Source organism: Pteronotus mesoamericanus, unplaced genomic scaffold, assembly GCF_021234165.1.
Source record: "Pteronotus mesoamericanus isolate MK-2021 breed Mesoamerican mustached bat unplaced genomic scaffold, CSHL_Meso_final contig_90, whole genome shotgun sequence".
In the NCBI taxonomy this organism is placed as follows: Eukaryota; Metazoa; Chordata; class Mammalia; order Chiroptera; family Mormoopidae; genus Pteronotus; species Pteronotus mesoamericanus.
In genome coordinates this window covers 30,068,569-30,090,281 of record NW_026555277.1, presented here as the reverse complement: position 1 = coordinate 30,090,281, position 21,713 = coordinate 30,068,569, and the positions used below count along the sequence as shown (strand labels likewise).

The following is a 21,713-nucleotide window of genomic DNA, read 5'->3' as shown; positions in this document are numbered from 1 at the left end:
CCTGAGTCCCATTTCTGCTGTACCCTTAGGCCACCAGGCAAAATGTGGCAGCAGGAAGATGAGGGGAAGACAATGTATAATGAAACTACGCTGGCTCTTTGTGGCGGGTGGAGGACGTGGCCGCAGGGCATGTTGCCTGTGAAAAAGACATTTCTCCCCTTGGTTGGTAGGTAGGTAGATATGCAGGGTGCTCTGGCTCCAAGGATCACTATTTTCCTCGGGAAATCAACTGCGCTACCTCCCCACTGCCCTCCCTAACACCCCCCACCGCGGTGATAAGTGTGGGCTCTGACCTGCAGTGACTCCAAGGATCCCGGAGGCCCAGGAGGACGTGAGCTCTCCCAAGGGCCGGAAAGCACCCTCCCTGCCCCCGCCGATGCTTTGGCTGTGCCACATACTGGGATTAACTCCGATTTCAGAAACACCCCACCCACAGGCTTTCCTGGAGCAGGGAGAACCAGGGGGTTCCAAGGACATCATCACCCAGTTCCCTGAGGGCAGCAGTGGGGGTTTCCAAAAGGGAGTAGGAGATGGGGCGAAGTGCCCTTTCCCTGAGCCAGCACCAGGAATGAGCTAATCTCTCAGGAGACCTCCCATCAAAAGTTTAGGACTTTTTTTTTTTCACTGAGGAGCCCTGAGGGTAGTAATTTTTATGCTTATCTCTTTTTCAAATTGTTACTCCCTGTTGTTATTCCCATACTGTCTCTCTGGTGTGTGAAAGACTCTGGGAGTTCAGGGGCAGGGAAGCCAGGGGAAGTCTGGCTTTCCCACCCCATCCTGCCACTACTAGAGGAAGTGGTATCTGCCAAGGGGTAGTCGCAGGGACCCCAGAAGAGCCAGTGTCCAGGAAGTGGAGGCCCAAGGTGAAGGGAAGAACACAGGGAAAATAGGCAATGTGTCTTCCAAAGCTCACATACTAGGCAGGAGGAAGGAAAGCTCAGAATATGCCTGAGCCACAGTCTTTGACTTTGGGAGGAAGAACTTCATTTTCTTCTTTTTCCCAGCGCATATTGTGAGATATAACAGGTAGCTTTCCAGTCCAGAAGCTGAAGGCAGAACACAAACTAAAGCCCAGGTCTCTCATCCTGGTTTGCCCAGGGGTCTTAGAATAATAAGCGGATTGAACAAAACAGTCTGGAACATTCTGAGTCCTTGGTGACAACAAGCAGACATAGCTTATTATCCTTAACGTGACATAGAAGCCTAGCCAGGATTTACTTCCAACTTCCACATGTGCTGATGATTCTCACGCTTGAAGGGGATGGAACAAAGACCGTGGTCTGAGTTTGGCCAAGGAAACACAGCCTGAACTTGAAGCACTACCCAGTGTGAGTAGTCCATCGCAAAGGATCTTAAGCCTACAGCATCTCCACGGTGTGTCAAGTAAAGCCTGCTTAGACCGATATTCAGGGGCCACAGTTTGTCAGGTAATAACAACCAACGCCACTGCCTGTCTGTCTCAGAGGGGTGATGTGAGTTACCTAATCTTAGGGGAGCTAAATTAAGGCAGTCTTACCCTACCCACAGAAGGCTTAGTCCCTTACTGAGCTCCATGGGGCTGTGACCCCCGTGAGCTGAGAATGTCTTGCATTTTAGAGAGAGCCCGTTGAGAGCCCTCTGAAGGGGAAGGAAGGGCACCGCACTAGCCCTGCAGAGCCTGCCCACGGCTGCGTCTCTGCCCAGCTCGAAGAGAGACTTCATCTGGGAGAGCTGATTTGCATCAGCCTGCAAGTTCCCTACAAAATGGAAATTTTCAGCCACAGTCTGTTCCTACCAGCCTACAAAGCGCAACCCCATCCACATTGACCTTTTGCAAGTTCTTATTACCCCAGTTCCTCTTCCTTCTGCTTCCCGAATCAAATCGCTGTCCTCCCCACATGGTTCCCCATCATCCTTAGGAAAGCCAAGGGTTGGCCTTTCACAGACACAGCCCCTGACAGACATCTCCTAAGACACTTGGGGAACTAAATAACGCACCTTGAGCTTGTCCTACCCTTCACTGCCTTCAGATCGTGAAGCCAAAATGGATGGTCTACCTTTTTGATTGTTATATAGATGTCATCTTTATAAATTAGGTAAAAAATCTTAGCAGAATGACCACAACTGGAGGTGGGGAGGGGCGAAGGGAGGGGGTAGGGTTGGGTCTTGAGACAAGAAGGCTCAGGATGTGGGAACCACCCTTGCAGGATGACACTGTACAGGATGCCCCTTCCCATGTGTGCAGCTTGTCAGACAATCTATTCCTGCTCGAAATAGCGGGGGTCGTCAGCGCTTTCTACCTGCAGAAAAGGACACAGCAAAAAGAAGGAAGCCAGCCACCCAAGTGAAGTGGGGAGCCCCCTTTTTACTGAAAGAGAAGAGCTCACCCTCAGAAATGTAGCATGAACTCTGCACAATTACTGATAAATCATGAGAATGTCCTACAATTTGTGTAAAAGCCCTGAAACAAAAGGACGTGACGAGCCAGCACAGATTGATGTGGGCTGCGTAAACAGGATCCGTAAAATCTGAAGCCAACATGGGCCAAAAAAAAAAAAACAAAACAAAAAAACAAATGTAACCAGGTACGGGGAAAGACATTTCTTAGTCTAAAGCTGGCTCAGGTTTTGGCCCAAAATTAAAAATTAACCCCCGAGCCACTCCCTGTTACAACCACAATGAACAGACACTGCAGTGAGGTAGATTCAAACAGACAATTGCATTCCCTGCCTTCCAGTCTCCTGTCTCCCTGAGGCTGCGCAACTGGGAAATATGTGTCAAAATGATAAATACTAAATACATGCATCATTTGACCCAGTAATTTCATTTCTAGCCATCTAAGGAAAGACTGAGACAGGTTTACATACATGTATATACAGGGATGTTTATAATAGTAAAAAAAAATAGAAACAAGCTAAATACATAGCAATAGGAGATTGGTTTTAAAAGTTGTTCTAAACCCACAAAAAACCTATATCTGTTAAACAAGATTGTAGACTTACTTTTAGACAGATGTTCATAACACATTGCTAAGTCAAAAAATAACATCTATAAAAATTATTTTATAGAAAAAAATAATTTGTAGGTTATGTTCTCATTTTTATTAAAATGTTTTGACATGTATATATGCATAAGTCCAAAATGACATTATACCAATGTTAAAGATACCTATTGCTGGTTAGTGACATAAAAGATGTTATGCTCTTGTTATCTTCTTTGTGTCTAACCAGTGTGGCTCTCATGCATAACAAACAGATTTGTTGTAAATAAACTCTCCACCCTTAAAGAATGGTGCCTTAATTTGGCTTACTCCTGCCACAACTCATCTAGGTAAATCCCTGAAAAATCAGAGTGCCATGAAAATTTAAGAAAAATAACATTAAAAAAAAAGGGAGAACACAAGTCTTCCTATGTGATTTCCCTTAAAAATAATTATGCAGAAATCTTTTAGTGCCCATCTGCATGTTTTTTAATTTAGAAGACACAAGCACTTTCTTCCGTAGCATACATGGCTTCCTTTTACCCCTATACCAGTTTACCTGATAAAACTGTAACATTTGGTTACATGTCGTTGGCCATGTACCATGAGATTACTATTCAAACACCCACTGAGATGCTTTAAGGTGGTTTAAGGTTTTGGAAGCCTTGAACCACCAGTTGTTGGAGTTGACGGGGTAGCTTCACAGGGAGGAAATCACAGATTCTCAGTGTTAGAGGAAACAGTCATTAGCCCACCCCCTCCTTCCAAAGCTCGGCTGCCCTCCACCGTGCCCCTGCCTGCTGCCCCCTTCCCTCAGCCCAATACCTCCTGAATCTATGTCTTATCTTCATACAGTTTCAGAACAGATGAATGAGCTCAAGCAGGACTCTTCTTGCCTGGGGAGACCCTGATATTACTGGGGGGGAGGATTATATAATTAAAAAAAAATAGTTGGTCTTTGTCCCTGGTTCCTGGAAGGCACACAGCTCCCAAAACCACAGTACTCTCCAGAATGATAAGAGTCTTTTGTAAGCTAACAGGAGAGAGATGGCTGATGGCCAACAGCTCCATCCCTTGATAGTTTGAGAACGGGGGCTGTCACCAGAAAGACCAAGCCTTGATTAGAAAGTTGGAACTTTCAGCCCCACCCCCAATTTCTGGGGAGGGGAGAAGAGCTGGAAATTGAGTTAATGACCAATGGCCGGTGAGTCAGTCGATTGTGCCTACTTAACGGCCTCCATAGAAATCCCCAACCGATGGCTTTGGGAGCTTCTGGGTTGGTGAACACACCAAGGTTTTGGGAAAGCACCATGCCCCTTCCCCTATACCTTGCCCTATGTATCGCTTCCATTTGGCTGTTCTGAGTTGTACCCGTCGTAATAAACTAGGAAACAACAGTAGAGTGTTTCCCTGACTTCTATGAATTAGTCTAGTGAATTTTCACACCAGAGGAGGGGACTATGGGAACCCGCCGGAGTTATAGCCTATCAGTCAAGAGTACAACCTGGGCTCGTGACTGGCACCTGAAGTGGGGGCAGTCTCCTGAGACTGAGCCCTTAACTTAGGGATCTGACACTAACTCCAGGTCAACAGTGTCAGAACTGAACTGAACTGTAGGACACCCACTGGTGTTGGGAGAGTTGGAGACATAGTGGAAAAAACACCACCCATTTTGAGTCAGAAATGTTGGGAGGAAAAATAGTTCAAGGGTTAAAAATCAGGTGAGAGAAAAATCTTCTAACGAACTTTTGCCTAGTGCAAATACACCACTCATAAGAGCAAGGAAGTCCAGGACCTAGTTTCTAATCTTGTCACCTGTGACTCTATGAGAACGAATTAGCAAACATACCCGTGGGTATGCACTAAGTGTTAGCACCTAATTTGCAAAGTTAGGATACTAATGGATAACCCAATCTAAGTTCAGCTGGCTAAAAGTAATACAGTCATGCTATTCCAAGCCAAAGAATGACAGTCATCATTACAGGGTGTCCCCCACATCCCAGGCACTCTGTGGAGTGATTCACATACTGCTCCCTGCCTTAATTTTTCTCCAAAGACCTATCAGATGAGGGATATTGTCCCTATTTAATAGATAAATAAACTGGAGCTCAGAGAGGCTCATTAACTTCCTGGAAGTTATACTGCCAGGGAGTAAAGACCAGGACAATTTGCTTGAGTCTTTCTGAATATCAAACACATTCTTTTAACCACTGTGCAACACTGGCTCACCAAAGCTGTTTTATGCAAAGTGTCTCAGTATTGGAATATTCCAGTGCACTGCTGGAGCCTGGATATTCTCAAGGTTATTTATCATCTTTATTCTGTTCACTGTCATTAAGAGTATTTCATACAGGCCTGTATATGCGCGGCTTCCCTGAAGGACTAGCCACATAATTTGGAGGGCCCAGTGGAAAATAAGAACACAAGGCCCCTCGTTATTGAGAATTTCAAGATGGGGCGACTGCAGGGTGTTACACCAAGGACAGGGCCCTCTGGAGCTCAGGGCCCGGAAGGTGGCCCTGATTCCCAGTGTTCCCGCATTTATACTCAAATAATCTGAGATTCTCTTAAAGGAGGAATCAGAAATTCTAGTGGTAAAGAACTCATCCAGTGAGCTTTTTGACTGCTTTCATGTGCTCGTTCAACAAATACCCTTGCCCTGTGACTAGAGGACATGAGAAACTCAAAGGTGAATTTCAAACACCCAAGTAGACACTAAAGTGTCCCTTCTGCTCCCTCTAAACATGGAACAGCCTTCATCTCACTGGCTGGCCTCAGCACAGCTTAGTGCAAAGGCGACGAGATCGAGTCCTCTTTGGACAAACATATGGACACATGGTTAAGTCCCTGACTCCTCCACAGCTGCCTCCTGGGGAGCACGCCTGTAACCAAAACACAGCATTTTCATGCCTCTTTTAATTCTGTTGCCTGTTTCCAGTTGGGTTGGAACACGGGCTAGACTTCTCGGGTGGTTGCTTAGTCCCTCTGAAAAGACAAATATCTGCTTTCATGCTTCCATTCTTGTGTTGTTTATTCTGGGGCCTTTCCCACCTTTTCACAATGGACTTTTCAATCCCTCAAGTGCCTTTTCCTCCCTCTTCAAAGGCCTCTCTGCTGCCCCACAGTTGCTCCTTCACCTTAAAAAGTCTGTCAATAACCAGGAAAAAACCAGATTGGATGTACCCAAGCTCTGGAACCAGTAAGTCTTATTCGAACCCTGCTGGTGACTCAAAGAGAAGCGAGGAGGACAAGGACGAGGAGCCAGGACCACGCCAGAGAACGGCAACCGCTGTCAACTCACTTCTCCTCCTCTGTCCACTTGTCCCAGGCTCCAGAGAGCTTGATTTAACAACCCCAGATCACTTGCAATGTAAATAATCGACGCAGCGGGGCTCCCCATCTTAAAAACCAATGCAACAGCTGCTGCTGGCCTGGGAAAAATGCAATTCGCCCTCTGGCTCTTGCTTCTGAACAGCAGGAAAATCGCCATTGCCCGCAGCTGCTCAGTCAGGCTCCACAGTGCCCCCTTCTGGACAAGCTGGTTTGGCCTTCCTGATTCCTGAACAATGAGGTGTGGATCTGCTAGTCGGGGACTGGAGTTTGTTTTCCTGGGAACCCACAGAGAGTCTTCCCAAAGAGAGAGAGAGCCAATCCAGTAAAAACACGATGCGAGTGTCCTTGGCTCTCCCAACTAACAATGACCTCTATGTCAAATGAAAACGCAGCGTCTCTCCTTGGATTCTATTTTCACCTCAAAAACAGCATTTTGATGGCCCTGAAGGAATCAAGCATGGACAGTGAGGACCATGAGGGTGGTTTCAGCTGGAAAGAGCTTCTCGTAAGGCTCAGGAAGGGGGTCTGGTCAACTGGCCCTACATCCAATCACAGAGTTCTCAGAATTGAGAAAGAAGATACTGGACGCAGTTTCTATTGTCGTGTCCCACCAGGACACAACAAGTACCCCTCACCTTGTCCCGCCATGAGAAAACACCAGAGAAGAATCCACTTCAGAAAATACAGAAATACCGAACATTTTTATTGAGCTTACCAGAAAACACACATACCAACTATGATACATTATTTCTAGACACATGGCTCTTTTTCCTTTTTTTTCAATTACAGTTTACATTCAATATTATATTAGTTTCAGGTGTACAACCGAGTGGTTAGACATTTATATAATTTACGAAGTGATCCCCAGATAAGTCTTGCCCCCACCTGACACCATATATAGTTATTACAATAGTATTGACTATATTCCCTAACCTGTACTTTACATCCCCATGACTATTTTGTAACTGCGAATTTGTATGTACTTATTAATCCCTTCACCTTTTTCACTCAACCCCCCAACCCCTTCCATCTGGCAACCATCAGTTTGTTCTCCGTATCTTAAAGTTTGTTTCTGTTTTATTTGTTCATTTATTTTCTTTTTTAGATTCTGCACATAAGTGAAATCATATGATATAGGTCTTTCTGTGCCTGACTTATTTCATTTAGTATAATACCCTCTAGGTCCATCCGTGCTGTTTCAAATGGTAAGATTTCATTCTTTTTTATAGTATGGCTCTTTTTTTTTTTTTTTTTTTTTTTTTCCCTGACCGCAAAAGGAAGCCAGAGAAGAGAAATCTATTGGGAATGATTAAACATTCAGAATCTCTTCAAAAGTTTAAAAAGTATCCATTTAACAACAATGTTGTCTGCTTCTGGGTACTTTTCTTTTTCTAAATCAGTTTTACAAGCAGTTAAACTGTTGAGTCTTGGATTTTACTCACCGATGCAATTTAAATATCATCTTTGACTTAAGAAATGCTTCTTTGTATCTGAAAATCAAATGTATGCTAGCTTCTCCTTGCTTTCTTTCACAAGGAACAAGGAAAGGGAACAGAAAGCCAACGTTCTGAGAGGAGGCAGGAAGTCCTGGGAAAGAGGGCGGATGGGGAGTGGGCTAAAGTCTCATCTGATTAAACTTCTTTGTAAAATAACAGCAGCTCTAGGAGTTTGTGATCTTTCCCAGACAGCAGCATGGGAACATGATTGACTATGAAAAATGTACTTTCAGCTTTACAAAATGAGCTGCTGCTCAAGAGATAATTCCTGTAACCTACCTGAACCCTATCAACCCTTCGCGGTCAAAAGGCCGGTGACCGACTGACTCCTGGGCAGGGCAGTCCGACGGACCACCAGAACCTTAACAACAGGATGTGTCCCAACAAGCGAAAGGAAGTGATTTCTTACCTTTGGCCCTGTTGCCCCCTGAAACCTACTCCCTTCTGCCTTCTCTACGCCCTTGATGTCTCTTTCCCAAGGCAGACAATTCAATTGCACTAACATGCACTGCGATAACAACAGTAAGTTGGGGCGCAAAGGAATCACTGTGGTGCTGGTCCTCAGAGAGATACCAGGGATCGTGAGGAGACAGACGAGAAAACACTTAACACACCCTGTTGGAATGAGATGCTCTGAAGAGGTCTGAGAACAGTGTCATGGGGACCAAGTCCCTGGAAGAGGCCCAGCTCAGTTGTCACCTCTTCTGAGAACCTCCTCGAAGTCCCCAGGGTGAGCACTCAGGCAGGAAATGCCTCCTGAGTGCACCAAAGCAGATCTAAAGGGATGCAACGATGAACCAGCCCTCAGAGCACTTAGGTTCCTGAGGGAGGCAGACACCAACAAGAAGAGAAATAAATAAAATATTTTAAAATTGCAACTGATGCCATAAAGGAAGGAAGCAAGGGGAGTGTGGTAGGACTAAGAAAGGGAGACCTATTTTTGGAGGAGTGATGAGAGAAGAGCTCTCTGGAAAATGGCCTTTAAGCTGAGAGCTAGGGGATGCGTGAAGATTGGCAGTAGGAGGAGCGTAGGGACAAAGGAGTGGGTCCTAAGGAGGGCAATACCATGGGGTATTTGGGGGAACTGACTGTTAGGAGACTGTGTGGCTTCCACTGGAGCAATGACAGCTGTCTGGGCGGATGTGGTGGCCATAGCAATGGAGAGAAAAGGCCAGGCTTAAGGAACATTTTTGAAATACAACTGAGAAAGCTTGCAGGTTGGGGCTGAGGGAAGAGAAAAACACAGGGGCAATACCTACATTTCTGGCTTTGATTATGTAGACAGATGGTAGTGCCATTTATTGAGATAGAGGAAACTTGGGAGCAAGTAGGGATGTGTCTGTAGGAAACACTGGCGAGAGTTCCATTGTACCCATGGTGATTCCGGCTGTTGGTGGTGGAAGGATATATGAATCTGGAGCTTGGAGAAAAGGTCTGAGATAGAAATATACACTTGGGAGTTTTCAGGATTACATGTGTCATATACATGCCCAAGAAGTGATCTGAAAAGAATGCAGAGCTGAGAGGATGGGGATCAAGAATGAGTCCAAGGAAGTTCGACAAACACATAAGAGCGCAAATGAAGGGGAGAGGAGGGAAAGAGGAGAATTCCAGCTATGGGACTTTAGAAAGGCTTGTGGAAGGTAGGTCCCATGCCCACCCTCCCATCCAAAAAATAGCAAACCCTATTAAAATCTATCCAACTCTAGTTGGCTGACGAATGAAGCTACAGGAAGAAGGAGGAGCTAGTAGCAGCATCTGTCACTCTACAGACCACCATAGACTGCAGGGACCTGGCAGACTAGACAGGTTTCCTTTTGCTCCCTCCCTGTTCTGCGTTGTCCTTCCCTATGCTGTGGGATCAGGAAGATGGCAGGCAGCTTCAGCTAAGTACTTACAGAGCCACCCTGCCCTGCCCTGCCTTGAGGAATCTCCACAGCAAGCAACAGGTCTAGTTCTTTCATCAGCTTCTTCCCCAAAGGGTACTCAGGACCTCACTGTCACTCATCACACCTTGTCCTTAACATATGGACATGCTTACAGCACTCCCACCCAATACCGAAAACAAACCAAAATATAATCCTGCTCTCCTCTCTCCTTTCCTATGTCCATCCTCCCCTTGATTGACAGTCTTGAAAAAAAATTTACAGCCATTTTCTCAATGCCTATTCTCAACCCACACCAGCATGGCAAAGTAGCCAGCCCTTGGCTGACCCACCTCTGGCACAGGCTAGTGATGACCTTGAAACTGATTAATCCAATGGCCACTTTTCAGCAGTCACATTATTTAACTGCTCTACAGCATCTGGTGCTGTTCACCCACTCCCTCCTGACTCCCCTCCTTACCTCTCAGGCCCTCACATCACCTTCCTATGACCATCTGGAGACACTAGAGCTCCCCAGGATTCTTCCCTCAGCCCAATCTTTATCTTCTAGCTTCATGATCTCTCTGAGTGAACTCATTTACCTCAAAGATCATAAGTATCAGTCTATAGAAGCCTCAGGCTCTCCTGTATCCAATTGCTCAGTGAATATTTCCACCCAAAAATGCTAACCCAGTATGCTAACCAAATTCATTACCTTCTCTTTCAAACTTGCCATCTCTTTCCTGCACTCTCCTCTAGCACCCATTTGCTTAAACCAGAAACTGAGAGAGAGCTTTATGCCTCCCTCTTGCTCACCCACTACATGTGTTTGGTCACTGAGTCCTTCTACATATCTTTGGAATCTGGTAATGCATACCCAGCCCCATGCCCTGATTCAGGCTATGGCCTCCCACCTAGGTCATGTGACCACCTGAGTCATAACTGGTCTCAGTGTCCTGCCTCATCTACTCCTCCAATTCATGTTCCACCCAATGTTGTTAGAATAATAGAGACTTGGAGGTAACCTGTCTGTTGATCAGGGACTGCTTAAATCAATTATTATATGACCATACTGTGGACTATCATCAGATACATTATCAGGTGCATATATACCTAGAGGTGTTAAACAAAAAGCAAGTTGTAGAATTGTCTGTATAGGATGATACAGGTTGCATATCAAGAATAGGATGTTTACATGTCATAGAAAAATGTCTCAGGGGATAAACTACAACATGAGTCTTTCTAGAGAACAGGATTGGGTTGGGAGGGAGTTTTTTGCTTCTTTATTCTATGCCATTCTGTAGTATCTGAAGTTTTTGAAGTTGTTTGTTTGTTTTGGTTTGGTTTTAGTTTTGGAATAATGCCATGTGTTCTGTTATGGGAAAAGAACCACTTACCCAAAGGATACAAAAGTTAAACAATTTCTGTTTAAGGTAATTTCTTTGAAGGTGGACAGTGAATCCTTCATACCCTTTTATTTGGCTGATAAAGTCTGCATGCAAAATATATTTTCTAAATGTAGACTGAATACAATCAGTGTTGTCTTTACCTAAATACTGGAAACATGGACAATATCTTGTCTGCCATAATAAATACCAGATTTGTAACTTAAAAACAGGTAAGAAAAAGAAGAAAAGACAAATTTCAATGTTGGCTTGCTTTACCTTCTATTACTCTCCAATAGAGCCACTTGAATTAAGATGTTGTGCAAATAAAAACACAAACACATTGATAATCAATGTCCTGGTTACAGAGAACAGAGTCCACTGCTATGAGAAAATAAGGGGAAATACCCACAGGTATCATTTACAAGGCCTCAGGTGATGTACAAAGTGTTCTTTCATCTCTGAACACATCTCAATATTTACCAAGGGAATAGAGCAGAGAAATGTCAATGTCCGATCACCTTCGGCCAGAGGTTGACAGAATGCATGACTCTTTGAATCAACAGAACAATGCAGTGGGTATTGCAGAAAGGGGTTATCCCATTCACTGTCCACTTCTCCCAAGGCGAGGACTCTGTGCAAAACAGCTCTGGTGGGAATATAGAAACAGCTGCTGTCAACACTGGGAAAAGCAACAGCAGCTATACTCTGCTTCTCAATATATCTCTCTGTTGCTCCTTGTGGCCCCTCCCACTCGTTCAAGTTGATTTCCTTTTCTAGGGCAGCAATTTCAGATAACCATCCTCCCACTGGACCAGATGCCTTTGGGAGGTCTAGAGCTTCTGTTGTCTGTCCTTGGGGACTGTGTGGGTCACAGCTAAGACTGAGGAATGCGATGCTGACTAATTCTCCCCACCCTTGCCCACCGGCATCCACCTCCCCCACCCTTTTCCCCCTACCACACACTTCTTTTAAGTTATAGTATTTTATTGCAGACGAGAGCTGTATGGGCACATGAATATCCAGCTTGCAAGCAACACTACCCGTTATTTTATTATCTCTCAAACATTTGAATTTGGAGACAATAATGGATGCTGTGGCATGCTGCCCGGACCCTTGTCCCCTCACCTTCAGGACTGAGGCATTCATTCCCCCAAGCTGCTGGGAGTACTGATAAGTGACAATATTAACCGACTCTATCCGAAGCCTTGGCCTGTACCCACCCAGGGCCACCCCCACTGCCCAAGCACAGCCGGGGTCCAGTGGCTGGCCAACGCAGTGCTAAAAAGGCCAGACTCTCTCCTCAGTTCTGGACCGTCCCAAAGAGTCACTCCTGTGCCACAGGCTCCTGTGACTGTGTCAGCTTCTCCTTCTCCCCACCCTGGCTTCCTTCTCTCTTCCACGGGGTGTTAGGCTGGGAGTTCCCCTCAAAAAACTTCATGCACCAAGTTTCCCAGGACCAGTCAGCAGCAGTGCATTAAACCCAGCGTATCCACGTCATGAAAAGAATCTGAATTTGAGTACTCTCAGGCTAATAGATAAGCGCCTACAAATGATTAGTCCTTCATTGGAAATGGTAGCAATTAATCACAATGGAAAAATCAATGGTCCGATCAGCACGTCTCTGTGAGGATTTTACGAACGTCTGCTGATGGATGACTTTGAATCCCAGAAAACATATTAAGGGAATGGATTCAGTCTATAAGTCCACTACTCTCTATTCTATTCTTAGAAATAAGTCCCATAGTTATTGTTGACGCTTTTTCCAGTCCATATGTTGCATCAAAATATAAAAAATAATAACTGATCCTATCCCCTGGGGAACTTGAGTGTCTGAAATGAGCGTTGTCAGCTGATATCCATCCATTTCACCTCTAGATGAGTTTATCTAATTGTACTTTGTTCCTGTTGACGTCCATCTACTCTCCCAACAAAGCTGGTTATCAGATCACAGCTATCCTTTTAAGTAGACTGAGATAAAAACAAAACACAGTTTGGTCTGCAGCACTTAGTTTTGCCTGATACCTGATGGAGGATGCTTTCCTTGTTTTATCTGTTTCCTTTTGCCTTATCTCCCATCATGCATTGTAACTGCTTCTTTCTGAAACTCCTAGTTTAATGTCTACAAGCTGGGGTCTGACCATCCTCCTCAGTTGCCCAAACTTAGTCTCACATTTTTTTTTTATGGTGCCATTGTCCTTTGAATGTCTTCTTTCTGTAACCATTGCTGCCCTTCTCATGCATTGCCCCTAAAATCTTTTTGCCTCAAATTTTTTTAGCTATCTTGCTTTCTTTGATCAAAATGATTGGAGATACCCTCTGGAGCAAAAACAAACAAAGGGGGAGCTTGTGAAATTTCAAGGAAATGTGAATTAAGAGCAAAATGTGGAGAGTATGAAACACCAAAGAAGTAGATGAACAACGACAACAACAACAACAACAAGGCACCCTATAACAGTGTAAAAATCCAAATTTCTCAAAGCTTCAGTATTCACATCTGTAAAATGGGCATAATATTTAACAGGAGTTTTCCAAGGATTTAATGAAATCATATATGTGTAGTCACACAGACTTGGAATAAGTTAAAATGAATGGTTCTATTTATATTTGTATATGGTGATACTCTGAAAACTGTTGATATATGACAATTTTCTCATGGTTACTAAATGATATATTTGGTGGAGACAATTTTTTTAATCAAAAGAGAGAAGAATGCCCTGGGAATTGGTATTCCCTAAGACCTAGAAGTTTCCAAAGGGAGTCAAAGGAGACTGGTGAGTCTGGATCAAGGGCTGACATATACTGCCATCTATTGGGTGATCAGCAAACTGTGCCACTCTTAAAAATTCGTACACACAAATGTATCTGAAAGATTTCCTCCTCAATTTAAAAGGCATCCCTAGCCACCACTATTTGCATGTGTTGGGGGAAAAAACAAACCAACAACATCAGCCCTACAGGGCTAGTAGCTGTTTTAGGAAAATAGGTAAGTCACAACCCTAAACAGCCACACTTGAAAATCACGTAAGGAAGGATAAATTCCAGGGCCAGTAATTGCTCAGCTACATTTGCCATGAAAAAGTGCATTCCTAAGGCTCGATATTCCAAAGAATGGGACCCATGTGGTCATGCCCCAAGCTGTTTCAAAGCACTGCATCTCTTGTAAGGCAATGCTATTGGCTTCCCGATAACCAACAGCTACAAGAGAACTCTGAATTAAGAGCAAAGTTAAAGAAATAGCAAAAGGGAGTGGCTAAGGGGTTAAAAAGAAAAAGTAGCTCGAATTATCTTTCATGACAAAGGAATGGAATTGTGAAGAATTTTTCCAAGCCAGTCACCAGCTTGGGGCACACCATCTGAGGACAGAGCCCAAGCTCTCAGTGTCTCAATGGTTGCCTGAGAAGAGTAAGGGGTCAAGCTAGTGACATGAGCAAGAGGAAGGAGCATGCCTTGTCTCAAAGGACAGCCACTACCCAACCTCGGCCCTGCAGGACTAAACAGTATGGCCAAGTGACTAGGGGCCCAGATCCAGACTGCCTGGGTTTAAGGTCCAGCTTTGCCATTTACTAGCTGTGAAATCGTGGGCAAGTTATTTAATCTTTCTGTGCCTCAGTTTCCATGCCTGTGAAATAGAGGTAATAATAGCCTCTGTGCATCATATTGCGGAGATTAAATAAATTAACACATGAAAAGCGTTTAAAACATTGCTGGGTTATCGTGACTCAAGGCATAGTGCCAAGAGAAAAGGGTAGGTCCTTTGTCATCATCAAATCTGCCAATTTTTGACAGAAGTCAGAGTGAGGAATTTTTTTTTTAGGTGAAATGTTTTTAATTATTAGCAATTATAATTTTAATTAAAACATAAACATTTTCAAAATCCTCTGGCAGCCCAGACTATATGCCTTGTGTCCAGGGCTGTGGGGACAGCAAAGCTGGGGAGGCAGGCAAGTCTCGGACCCACCTCTGACGCTGCCACCAGCGCTGAGATCCTGACCGCACAGTGGCTGGGAACCGGGAGAGCGGGAGCCCGTGACAGAAAGTCCTGTGCCAGGTTACAGAGAGTAACAGATGGTCCTTCTGACCAAATGTAACTCAAGAAAGTACTCTCAGAGATTTAAATGCAGCCTCTATACAGAGGTGTGAGGGGAAACTGTCTCCCCCTTTGTCCCCAAGGATTTCATTCAAGGTCTTTAACAAGCACCATCCTCTATCCCAGAGGGATCCTGGATCGACACAGATCAAGTCCAGCTGCCAAAACGGAGTTCGTTCCCTTCATTCCATTTTAAAAGGACTGTCCTTGCTCAATGAGCCTATAATCCAAAGCAGCTGCCGAGATCGCCTAAAACACCAGACGGCCCATCCTATCTGCTAAGTGAGAAATTCGATAAATATGTGAACGAAAGATAATAAATATCAACACTGTTGAAAAACAACCATTAAGAACACCAAAGCCCTAAGAAAATAAGGTATTCTTTTTTAAAAGTTTACGATCTCTTCTTTTCTTCACCCTCCTTTATTACAGCTGACCCATTGTCTTTTCTGCCATTGTTTGAAGCCATCCAGACAGATTTATAACGAGCTGCTAGTCCTTTCCTATCCTACTGACAAATATGCAGCCCATCTGCCTCAAGTCAATGATGGAGCACGTGGAGATGGAGCAGTGAGATATTTTTAAACACTCCTTTAATTAATTCATTCCAAGGACTTGGCGCTGGTACGGTTGATGGGTGAGGGGCAGGCAGCGGGAGGAGGGAGCAAGCACACGATGCTGGTAAATAAAGAGATTTGCCCTAATCTGGATGCTAAAACCCTTTCTATGAAACATCCTGCGTGCCCCCGACGAGCTGCTAAGGGCACAGGAGGGAAGACTGCTGGTGAGGCAGTGCTGTGGCGTGTGTGAGGTTTTGCAGACTTCCAGGACAAGTCCTTAAAATGCAAACCAAACTAAAATATTATCTCGGGAACTACTCTTCTGCTGCCTATTGCTAGATTTTAAATTATCGGTGTCTTCCTTGATTAAAATAGTTATACCGGGTGAATGAAATGAAAAGTAGAATCAGCTCATTCCCAGAGGCAAGCCAGTCCCAAGGGGGTCAAAATCAGTATGGAAAACAGTTTAGTTTGCCTTCAACGGGGGGAAACCAGACACAGGGTATTGTGTGATACAGCCATAGAGGAGGGTGGGGAGGAGGGATTTTCCTGGAAATCAACTGTGTTGTGTTTCAAACTGTGAAAAGGCATTGCAATGCTAGATCTGTAGGATTTATGGCACACTGACCTAGAAATCTCACACTCCGCTGTTAAATATTGCTTGTTCCTACAGCTGAAGTACCATCTCTTCAGGACTTTTCCTTGTCTGACAATTTCCCTCAATCTGACCAAAGGAGACAGCACCTACTCATGTTGCATAAAAGAGGGTAAGAAGTAGCCATTGAGAGCAATGCACAGGCTTGTCCTTTGGTTTTTAACAGCCCAGCCTTCCCACTTTACAAGCTTCATTTGGATTTAGAAATTATTTCTTGAGAATTAAGCTTTGAATCACTCACAAGAGGCTGCCTTAGTCAACATGAAATGGCTTTCTCCTTGTTCCAGTAATAGCTTTTTTACCCAAGGTGGCTGATTTTTATATTCTTGAAAATGAGAAAATGAGAAATGAAAACTGGAGCCAAGCCCGAGGCATGCAATATGCAAACCCCTCTGGACCCCCAAACCCCATGCCCCCCACTCCCTTGCAATAAGCCTACTCCCCAGGTTCCTCCTCCAGCTGACCTCAACCTCCTTCCCGAGGGGAGGAGAGAGAACGGCAATTGTTGTGTTTTGCTTTTGTTTGCTTGAAATAATAAATCCAGAGGCCTCCCTTGGCAGAGTTCTTCTCTTGTCAGCAGTTTTCTGTTTCGCTTGCTTTCTAAGTCTGACTGAAACCCAAGCCTTCGTGGTTGGCTTTTGCCCTGACCCCTTGCTCCTGGGTGCTGATCAGAAGACAGATAGCCTCGGGTCCCTGACACACATGATGACTTAGCCATCTTCCACCCCAAAAACGTATTTCTAAAACGCCCTCCTCTACAGCCGCTGGGTGCTCTACTTTAACTCAGTCAATAATGGACATTAGCCTGTCTGCCACCAACTACTTATAATCTCTTTCTAATTTGGGCCAGGGACGTAAAACTGTATTTCTAGTCATGTCAGAAGACTCAGAAAAAAGACAATGCTCAACAATCAAATTAGACCTTGTTTTGCAAGAAAATACCTCTCAGGGCATGGGAACTACCAGAGTCTACTGCTGATTTTTATAGAGACTGGGTTCTAATAATCCCAATTTCAAGTGAGAAATCTCAGGTAACCAAACTGTGTCTGAGTGTGATGTGCAAAGGCCTAGTGCACAGACTTCTATTAAGAATATTCCAAAAGGCAGTTTGTGTATGTCAAAGACTCAAGAGAAAGCCAGTAATCTTCAGCAACAGACATGCCTAGTTTACACTTCAGTGATAACTGATATTTCCAGGTGATAACCCCAAAGTTTTGCCAAGTTTTGGAACCTTTCTGGACAGATGACATTGCAGTCTATGTCATTTATTCTTAAAGCCCATTTTGATTGGACCACCTACTTCATAGCTATTGAAAGAATCAAATGTGATGTTGTACACAAATGAGCTTTGAATGTGGAGTGCTAAACAAACATCAGATGTCACTATTCTTTCTAATAATTCTTTAAAACTTAGTAATCAACATGTTGTAGACTCTAATCTACATTATTGTCAAATAATTGGTAGCCAGAATTGTTAGTTTACCATGATATCCCATTCCCCAAACATTCTGGATCAAACAGAGTTGAACTGAAAATACATACTTTGAAAGCATGTAATAACTCTATTGCTGTTTTTGCTTTCTTCTCAGCAATGTATGTTTCAAGGAGACAGTTTCAACATTGTACAGTGGCTAACAAAGGAGAGTAGCCTGAGGATGATCTGTGGACTTCCCTCTATGATGCACATCAACCAAAGACATCGGAAGAGGTAAGGGTATGTCACCAAACCATATGAAAAATTTACTAATCAAAGTCTTCAATAGGAGCTGATCTTCAAAAAGCCAGCTCCCAGACCCTTACTCCCCCCTCTTTGTACCCCCTCAGAGAGCCTGGTACGTGAGGTCTACCCCATAAGTACGTAGGAAATTCATCTGGAAGAAAAGACAGACCAGGACTTCAGAGAATGTCACCTCCTCATCAGTCATTGCCCTGAAATGACAATGGGTCATGGGTCTTTTTATATTTGTTTCCCAGCCTTTCAAATTTTCTCAACTCTTTCATCTCCCACATATACGTTCCCCTGAACAATCTTTTCATAATTGCCCACAGAGTACAAATATAACATTAACTGAATGTGAGTCTTTTAAAAATACTGAAAATCACTTCTACTCCATATTTAATGTCAAATCATTCGACAGCTCTCATGTAGAACAAAGGTGAGACAAACACACTTAATTTGGGGATTTCTGCTGTTGTCTTAACCTCTCCTTTCTCTACCTGGCCATCAAAATAAGGAGTCAGAAGCAGGACTTGAACGGCTACCATCTACCATGTCTTTTACAGATGTTTTCCAATCTAGCCTTTACGAGCAGGGGCAAATCTAGAAGGGCCCTAAAGGCAGCCAGAAATGCCTTAATATCTTTTCTAATATGAAAGACTGTTTAATTAAACAGGGAAGGCACTGAGGTGTTGCCATATGGGCCCTTAATATTTAATTCTAGAAATCTGTTTTAGAACATTACACCATCCTCCTAATACACAATGTTTTTCCACAGCATCTTTTTGGAGAAACGATAGTAAAAAAGGTCCACACTGCTGAACAGTTAGGATGAAAAGAGAGAAGAAATCTCATGCTACCACAAGATGCCAGAATCCCTTTGGAAGGACTTCAGGGGATAGAGAAGAGATGAGTTCTCCTAAACTCAGAGAGACAGTTTTAGGAATAGTTTCCCTTTGTTGAAGGCTGGAGTCTAGAAATCTCACTTTGGGACCAGTTCTTCGCTCCTACTTAGAGACCCAGTCCCCCAAAACAAGCCTGCCACATTGGTAACATTTATCAAAGAGAAACTATGGGAAGTGCCTGCAACCGTCCTTGGTGCCGATCCATCCGAAGACGGACTGACATTTGCCTTCCACGTACCACGGATCCAGGAGATTGCCTGCAAGTGTCTAGTGCAATTTCATGAACTAACCAAAGAGCTGAGCTTCCCAAACAGTCCTTTTATTCCTACTCAGGCTCTCCTGAGTTGGAAAAGTTTCCAGGGAAATAGCGGCCCAAGAATGTTGTTCTGGACTCTTCCATTGTGATCTATTGGAGGGATCCTTTTGCCCTTTGCAGCCCTGTCTCCTTCTTGCTAAAGACACCTGTCTTTATTCATCGCTGAGAACAGGCTCCATCAGTCTGCAGCCTCTGAAGGCAGGACACGACTCCACAGCCGAGGGCAGAACGGGAAAGCCAATGCTTCCCCGCTGGAGTCCAGGGACTCCTCTCCCTGCCCAAAACCATTCCTTTTCCCGCCTCTTCCCGGGAAGCACCCAAATCTCTTCCACTTTTCCTTATAGCTGGCCAGGGAGATTCCGCCATCCAGGGTCAAGGAGAGATCAGAGGAGGCCGGGCGTCTACTCAGCGGCTCTGCAAATCTGAACATTCAAGGCCGCGCGCGCTGGTCCTCGCCCCGCCCCGCCCTGCCCTGCCCTGCCCTGGTCCCAGCTCATTCATCCCGGCCGGTCCCCACCTTCCAGGCTGCGCCGCGCTCCAAGCTCCGCTTCCCGGGCGATGTCTGCCGCTCACACCGAGCCCAATTCCTTATTGCTTTTAGACCTCAAAAGTAACCTTAAGAAAATTTTTTTCGTCACAGTTTTCACACCCCCGACGTACCCTTTTAATAAAACAAAACAATCCTCCATCTCTCGCATCCTCAAAGGGTTAAGCAGTAAGCTTGGCAAAAGAAAATCCATCTCCTCGCCACCCTCCCACACCCAGCCAGCCATCGGTCCGACACAGTTCCTGAAACCCGGTGCCAACGTCTTTCTGTCCCCATCCCGGTCGGGGGCCACCACCCCTAGAGCGGCCCCCGCTTTCCTCTGGGTACAGAGATAAGCCCCCTCACCCTTCCGTGGATGCCATCGTGGGGAACGCCCCCTCCTCTTCGGCACAATCCGGCAGCGGCAGACGAGGGAGTAGGCAGGCGCCGGGGTGAGCGCGCAAGTGTGGCCGAGAGCGGTATTTAATGAGGAGCCTCTCCCCGCCCTTCCACCCCCCTCCTGGGTAAGCCCTTTAGCGCCCCAACGGGCGCGGGAGGCTCTGCGGGCGCAAATCTGCGTCTCGGCTCTCCTCCGTGCGCGTCCTGCTCTCCCTTCCACCCGCCTCGGCGGCAGTTGGCAGGGCTCTCGGAGGGTTCAGAGGGTGGCTTCCCGGAAAGAGCGCCTCCCCGGGGCTGCGGGAGGGTGCGCGCGAACAGTGCGCCGCCACCGCAAACACCTGTGCTTGCAGCCGGGCTTGCAGGCGCGGCGAGTGGCGTAGGGTGAACGCGGAGGGTGGTGGCAGAGGAGGACCAAGAGTGTGTGCGAGCGTGCGCGCGTGTGGGGGTCTGTCCCCGCCGGGGGAGGGGGTGGAAGCTGCTGCGCCCTGGCTCGGCGCCGGCCGGGGAGGGATTGCAAGGTTTAGCCCCGCCGAAGCTGGGGATTTGCAGGCGATCCCTCTCTATTTTCGTCGAAAGCTGACATCACGCGCGCCGCCGCCTCCGGAGACTCCTTTAATTGCAGCCCCTCGCCCCCCATCTCCAGACGCGTCCCCTCCTCTGCCATCCCTTCCCCCAGCCTCTCACCATAAATTAGCCAAATAAGAAAAGAGACCTCGCTAGTTGCCCAGGAAGGCCTGAGCAGCCCGTGGCAAAAGCCCAGGATGTAAGGAGTCTCTATTGTTCCCGCTCAAGCCCGCGTGGATCCGGGTCACCCCACGCGGGGCGAAGCGCAGGTTATAGCTCTGAGACCTGGGATGGCCCTGGGTCCCCGCCTCCCTCGAGCTCTCCGCCTCACTCCCTGGCCTGCTTGCTCTGCCTCATACTCACCCCCAAGCTCAAGCTCACAGGCGGCACACCCACTCCATCCTCCCACGTCCCGGGCCCCGTGGAGTCCAAGCGACCGAAACACGCGGGTGGCGTGGCCAAAATGCAGCCCAGCTGCGCGCCCTCCCCCGCAGAGGCCCGAATAAATCTCTCGCCTTCAATTATTCATAGGGATTAATATTAATGCAGCTCCCTGGGGGCGGCGGGCGGGGGCGGGAGGGCCGTAGTGTTTTTAAGTCAAGGGAGATCGGCTTGGGGGTGCTGGCTGGCAAGGCGCGGAAAGATGGCCAAGGCTAGTAGCGGAGAACGCGTCTCCACCCACTGGACTCTGCTCGCCTCCGGCTTCTGAGCCCCGGGGACAGCGCGCGGAGGCAGATGGGCTTGGGCAAGGGAGGGTCTGAGCCTCCCCTTCGGCTTTGCATAATAATGAAGAGATCCCTGCAGATTTTATTATCTTTGGTACCCAGCAGACACCTACACCTCTACCACCTGCCTGACGTTGTGACCTCCGGGAAGGGAAAGCCTCACTTTCCCCGTCTGCAAAAGGAGAGCAAAAAGAACCCCCTTTGCAGGGCCGCGGTGA

The 21,713-nt window shown here is 46.0% G+C and overlaps 1 protein-coding gene across 3 annotated transcripts in view; it reads right to left on the bottom strand.

The window, feature by feature from the left end:
* SLC1A2 (solute carrier family 1 member 2) overlaps positions 1 to 21,245 on the bottom strand; it is a 138,690-nt gene extending 117,445 nt beyond the window's left edge. Inside the window, exon 1 of one of the 3 annotated variants that reach the window (XM_054585910.1) lies at positions 21,134 to 21,245. The gene's annotated coding sequence lies outside the window, so the exon portion shown is untranslated. Of the gene's footprint in view, positions 1 to 20,173; positions 20,261 to 21,133 lie in introns of those variants that run through there. The other 2 variants (XM_054585906.1, XM_054585904.1) reach the window with 2 other exon arrangements.
* Between the last annotated feature and the right edge of the window lie 468 nt (positions 21,246 to 21,713).